The 6,459-nt window shown below is 42.1% G+C and overlaps 1 pseudogene; it reads right to left on the bottom strand.

The window, feature by feature from the left end:
• Nucleotides 1-6,085, bottom strand: LOC134442648 (deleted in malignant brain tumors 1 protein-like; annotated as a pseudogene).
• Between the last annotated feature and the right edge of the window lie 374 nt (nt 6,086-6,459).

Genomic DNA, 6,459 nt, shown 5'->3' with positions numbered 1-6,459 from the left:
TTTTATCTGAAAAGATAGGCTTTAAAGCCAAAATCATTGGTAATCGTTAGTTGGCAGGGGCTGATATGCTGCCTTGGGTCGTTTCGTGTAGATCAGAGCACCACACAACATACCCATAGCCAGGAGCAAGCATCCAGCAATGAACACAAGATTCATGTTCAAACCATTGGAAGTCACTGTAAGAAAACACAAACAAAAGTTACTATTTCTCACTGCCATGCAAATGCTGTAGAATTCTAAAATTAGGGTTGTGACATGTTGTACTCTACAGTAAGCCTAGAGAACCATAGGAAGGTAATGGCTGACCTGTGCTTGCAGCATCCTTGAGGTTGACACTCCTGCTGAGCCTCACGGGTCCCTGGGAGATGAAGTGACTGATGGTCTGGATGGGAGCCTCTCTCCTGTGGTGGTGGTGTGCTGCAGGTGCAGCTGTGGTGTTCATGCAGCCCTGGGAACACCTGGTGTTGGAATTGTCAGCCTCACACAGGATGACCGAACACGTGATGAACACCTTTGGAGAGAGAGCATAATTTGAACAATTCATGACTTCTAGACAGGGACCACAGGATATTTGGTCATTACAGTTACATAGAATTGTCTATAGCTGTAGTTGGTACCTGATCATGCAATCCAATGAACTTGAAAGCCTTCATTCCAAACTTGACAATATTGCCATGATTTGAAAAGAACTGCAGCGTTTCATCTTGAATGCATCTATGTGACAGATCAGAATTCATTAGCCAACCAAACATGACAAAAATAAACACAATGAGTATCCACAGCATGCATCAAGCTTACCCATTACTGATGATCGAGTAGGAGGTGTGGGAATTGGGGTCATCACTGGGACTGGCCTGGCAAGACTCCACAAAGAGCTCAGTGTTGTTGACTGGGGATGTTGCTTCAATTTGCATGTACATCATATCTCCAAGGTCGTACTCGAGAGGATAGGTGCTAGGGTCCTCCATATTTCGAAACTGACTGGAATGGAAGAACTCAAACTGGTAGCTGAAAGTGCCAAATCCCTTTTGAACGAATACAAAAGGGCTTCTGTGGGCATCAAACTCAAGGGTCACGCTGCCTTTTTTGGGATACTTGCAGAAGAACTGGATCTCAACCTGGTGGTGTCTGGTTATGACGTCATTCGGGTTGTCAACAGACACAATCTCATTCTTGAAAATGACATTGGTTTCATCCTCCTACAAAAAAAAATACATGTTAATATTTTGTAGACTTTTTAATTTCATGTGTGGAGCACTGATAGCTGCGATTCACCTCCATGACAGTCCCACAGGTGTTCAGGGACATGTTGGCGAAGACATGTGTGCCATTAGAGTAGAGGGTGCAGGAAGGGTCGTTGAGTCTTAGGTGGTCTTCATGAATGTTGATTTTTTTCGGATTGTGATTTGTTCACTTCAATGGCCATGAAGCTCTCAGCACAAACCACGTTACCGATGGTAGCTGTGGATAAACAGAAAACGATAGCCTAACGCATTACAGTCTGGACACACTCAACCGTGTAATTCTTAAACATTTAACACTGATGTGGATTGAAATAATAAGTAAACAAACCCTGTTCATGTTTCACCTCCACAATAACACATCTCATTTCGGATTGGTATAGAGTGGAGCTGTAAAAAAGAAGTCAAATTATTTCGTTAGATGTTTTTTGAAAACCAATGGTAGTCACTGTAATGCAAGTTATAGTAATGTGAGTTACACAACCTCACGGTCCATGATAAGATAGGCCTATTATGTCCATGGGCATAAACTTTCAGTCAGTAAGTAACTATAGATCACTTCTTAAAGCTTACCCGGCCTTGCTCTCAGCAATGAAACAGATGGGGAAATGTTCTCCGTCATCATCACTCCTTGGTGTCCATGTCACAATAAATTCACCAGTAAGGGTCTTGGTCTTGGTGATGTTCAGCGGCCCACTAATAATAAGGTCTTGAATCCTTTAAGGCAAAGCCAACTTTATGTCAAGTTGTTATTCAACATAGCCTACTATAATAAAAGGAGTAAACAGTATTTACTGTATACACACACACACACACACACACACACACACACACACACACACACACACACACACACACACACACACTTTTAGATATAGGTCTGTTGCTTACACTGAGTGGGAGGCTGAGGCTCTAATCCTGATTTCCAACTCCTGGTTGATGGCGGTGTGCAGCCGTTCTCTGTCAGCTGGGGTTGGATGGAGGAACTGGGGCAGGTACAATCCTGCCCTGCAAGATGGCACTGCAGGCTCAACTGGAAACACAACAAGTAATTAGTTTTCAGGTTCATTTGTCACTTTGTGAAACTAAAAGAAGCTCTCTATACTGATTAGGTCTTACCTTTGACAGCGAACTGTAGTGGAAGTCTACTAAATGGAGACGAGGTGGATGGAACAATGGTGGAAACGGGTGAAGCAGTGCTGGTTGGTTGGAATGGAGTTCTGTAGGATCTTGACCCATCGTGGTAGGTGAGAGTAGTGTACTGCTTAGGGTAGTCCTCTACCTCAAGCTGGATCCTGTACACTCCAGTTGAAGCAGTAGGAGAGTAGTGGAAATTGCAAGTGTTCTGACAGACAAAAGGACAGGATAAACTAAGTTTTCAAGAAAATACAAACTGACTGCTGCGTGATGTGTGTCTGTGTGCGTGTGTACGTATGTGTCAGGGATTAAAATTAACTTTTTTCACAACCGTCCCGAAAATCATTGTGAACCGTCCCGAAAATTATCATATTGTCAATTATCATATTCAGTGACAGTGAAAAGGCGGAATTATTTTTGGACGGGGGGTTTGGGGATTGTCCCCCAAGAAAATGTGCGTTTCTGAGATGCTATTTCATGCATTTTAATCAACCAAATGTCTGGCTTAATTCTGTGCCGGACACCGGACAAGGCACTGAAAAGACGGACGGTCAGTCCTAAAGACGAATGTCTGGCCACCCTATCTTGGTTACTGTGTTATATTGAAACATGGTTAAAGTAATGGGCTTATCACTGACTGGAGGTGCACTGGTGCTTTTTGGCATACGGTGCACAATGTCAGCAACTTGTTGGGCATCAAACCAAAACACCTAGCAGTGGTGCCTGGGTCAAGGGGCACATTTCTTTTCAAGAGAGAAAAAATAAATGACAGGGCTTGGTAAGCTTCACAATGAGGCATAAAATTCCATAATGTAAAGAATTTTACCCTTTGATAGACCTAGGCTACATAACATTTTTCTATCCATCATGCAAGTCTAGGCCTACTTTAATTTAGAAATAATAAAAAAAGAAATAGTTTGGACGCCAACAAAACACATTTCCTATAGCAAATAACAAGTGTAGCCAAAGTTTGAATTACTTAGACAATTACACAATAGTGTCCCGCTCAGTTTGCGACGTCCAACAACAACAACAAAAAACCATCTGACTTCACGCTAATGTTGTGACATAGGCTAGATGAGCACAGTAGCCTCGCGAGCCATCCTACGTACTTCCGCCAAAGGTTTGGCTCCACCACTGTAGTCTGGCCGTGCTTCTCTGTGGAGTGCCTGGAGCAGTAGAATTTTGATTTTGAGTGCTAACTTCCTGCTTCCTACAATCGCTTCAGAGCAAACAAATGCCAGACCATGAATAGCAGTAGCAGTAGCAGTAGCAGATAGCAGTTGATCATTTGTTAACATATATGCCAAGAGGGATTTAGCATTTCCAGGTTGCATAGCGTTGTTTGAAAGTTAGGCTGATGATCCGACTTATCGCTCTCCCTCTCCAGTGTAGTCACACGGGTAGGCGCCGACATGCACACCTCTCTCTCTCTCTCTCCCTCCCTTGCGCGCTCTCTCTCTCCCTCTCCCCATCTCCATGCTGTCTTTCAAACTAAGAATGTTTCAATGATTAATAAAAAGCCTTTTGACTAGACACAGAGGCATCCCCAAATGACGACTGTTATGACTACACGCGCTGTTTGGCTGGCAGTCGATGTGAAGTGTTAAGTTGCGCATTTCATTGATTCGAGTAGACTACCATGGAAATTTCCACGTCGTTAAAACAATATGTAATGAGGAGGATTTGCGACAGGAGCTGCTGAAACAGCCTACATAAGTTGTGATGAAACTTTTGATGATTCTGCGACCACCAGCTATAAATCGGAAACGCAGCTCCATGTTGCATGGATTTTTTTTTAAAGAATGAAGGGGCGGAATCCTAAGCACCTTTGTGTCGTTCTTAGTTTTAATAACCCATGTTCATGGCATGCAAGATGCTAGCACAGCACTACAGCCTTGTGTGAAAGCAAGAAAAGTAGGCTACTAGGCTAATATTTTCTCGCCCATGCTTTCGCGCAATGCAGAGTCGTATTAAAGCAAACGGTGGCAGCCCAACATTCAACAATTATTCTATCAATCGTAAACGACACATGCGAGGTCGTCAGCAGACAGTCCCATTCGCATTCCATAAGCCTATCTTTCATAAATGCTGTGTTCCAACCAAGCACCGCTCTGATTTACAAATGTTATAGGAACTTTTTTTAATGCAAACTTTTTTTTAACACAGTCAGCCGAAATTCTCGTCGTCCCGAGGTCGTCCCAAAATAAATGTATGATCGTCCCGATGACAATTTAATACGGCCCCGGGACGACGGGACGACGTTAATTTGAATCCCTGGTATGTGTGCATGCATGCACGCGTGCAGGGCATATGGGGTGGGTGTGTTAGATGAATCATACCTGATCAATCTGGAATCCAGTGGGTAGACCATAACTGCTTCTACATTTGATATCATCATGATCTGTATCACAGCCTATGAAGTTGTAGGTACGAGGACAGTTCTTTGGAACTCTGCACAAGATTTTGGAACTGGTGTTAAGACATTTCATGTAATTTTATCTTATGCAAAAAAAACCATAGCTGAGCACTGTAGTAGCATCATTATTACACTATTAATAATAAAAGGAACAAAGCTTTACCTGACAAATGAAATGATGGTAGTGTGTGGGGAATGATTTGGCTCATTTGTGTCAGACCGACGTCCAAGATCTACTATGACTGGAAAGCCCCAAGGATAACTACCGCCACCATTGTTTATGCGCACCCAACAACAACTACTGGCCCTATAAGAAATTGCAGACATTGCTGTTTTTAAATTCCATATTTTACATCTAAAGGACTACAATAATATCATATAGGCCTACCATTTATAATGGTATAATTTATAATTCTTCCATACTCTTTACTTGATTTTGTAGATATATTCCAAATGGGATACACGTACCTTAGTTGAAAAGGTTTGTCACTGGTGAGCCGTCTGGTCACGATCCCTTCCTCTTGGCACACGTTCAGATTGCTGTATATTGTGCCTACTTCCAAACCAGTCTGAGCTCCACAGTTTCCACTTACACAATTCCAACTCAACCTTGATCCACAAGAATCGAAAACGTCTTTGTAGCGGAAATCAACCTAAAATGAAATATATATACAGTATATGTTACATGTATTTCTGAAACGCAAGCTCATTATGCTTCATTTGCACTATAGGTGCAAAGAAAATATTGTGGTACTGTATGCAGGACAGTACGGTGTAGTTTAATCCATATTAACGGCAACATTTAAATTAGTGCTGAATGTTCACACTCTTGATCATTTTAAAAAGTTTATGTAGAGTTACTACTGTTCTTAGATAACTTTTATTGGTACCTAAAGGTATATTTGTTCATTTGGTTTCAATAAAAAATACTAATTATAATCAATACAATAACAATATCCTGCAATATTATAGGCCTATGTAGCCTATTCTCTTTTTACTATGACTATTACAGATCTACTTGCGAATTTTATGTAAAAAAAATCTTAAATTAGCCAGTTGATAATAATAATGATCATTATAATAATGATAATTGTATGTGTATAGCAGAATTCATACAGGACATGCAGCTAAATGTACAGTTGTGATAGAACTCTGTGGGTCTTACCCTGTAGGATCCGTCTGGGTTGCGTCCTTTAGGGAGGAAGGACATGGTGCCTCCCCAGAAGTGGCCGGCTGAGGCGACCGACACCAGCAGGACCAGAGGCAGCAGCGCTCTGCGCACAGACATGATGACTGATGTTGCAGACTCTCAACCTGCTGCATCTCTCTCCTCCTTTTATACAGCAGCAAGAAGGAAGGGACTGTTTACGGTAAATCACATCAGCCCATGTTTTCCTGAGTGTAAAAAAGTCATTAGCTCAGATGCAAAAAAATCTGACACAGAGCTGAGTTCTGAAACTAGATGAACCTGTTTTGTGGTTTAAAAAGAGGGCCATATGCCCATAGTCTGCAAGTGGGTGGACACCAATGCTCCCTCATAGCATGCTTTCAGACAGGGCCTGTTCTAGTCATCTCTGGTGCCCTTTGCGAAAACACCCTTTCCTTTTTGTGCATTTCGAAACTGGCATCTGTAAACACAGCATTGTACATCTGATCAAGCAC

This window comes from Engraulis encrasicolus, unplaced genomic scaffold, assembly GCF_034702125.1.
Source record: "Engraulis encrasicolus isolate BLACKSEA-1 unplaced genomic scaffold, IST_EnEncr_1.0 scaffold_193_np1212, whole genome shotgun sequence".
Lineage (NCBI taxonomy): Eukaryota > Metazoa > Chordata > Actinopteri > Clupeiformes > Engraulidae > Engraulis > Engraulis encrasicolus.
Note: the sequence above shows the minus strand (reverse complement) of the source record. Positions and strands in the feature narration are given on the sequence as shown.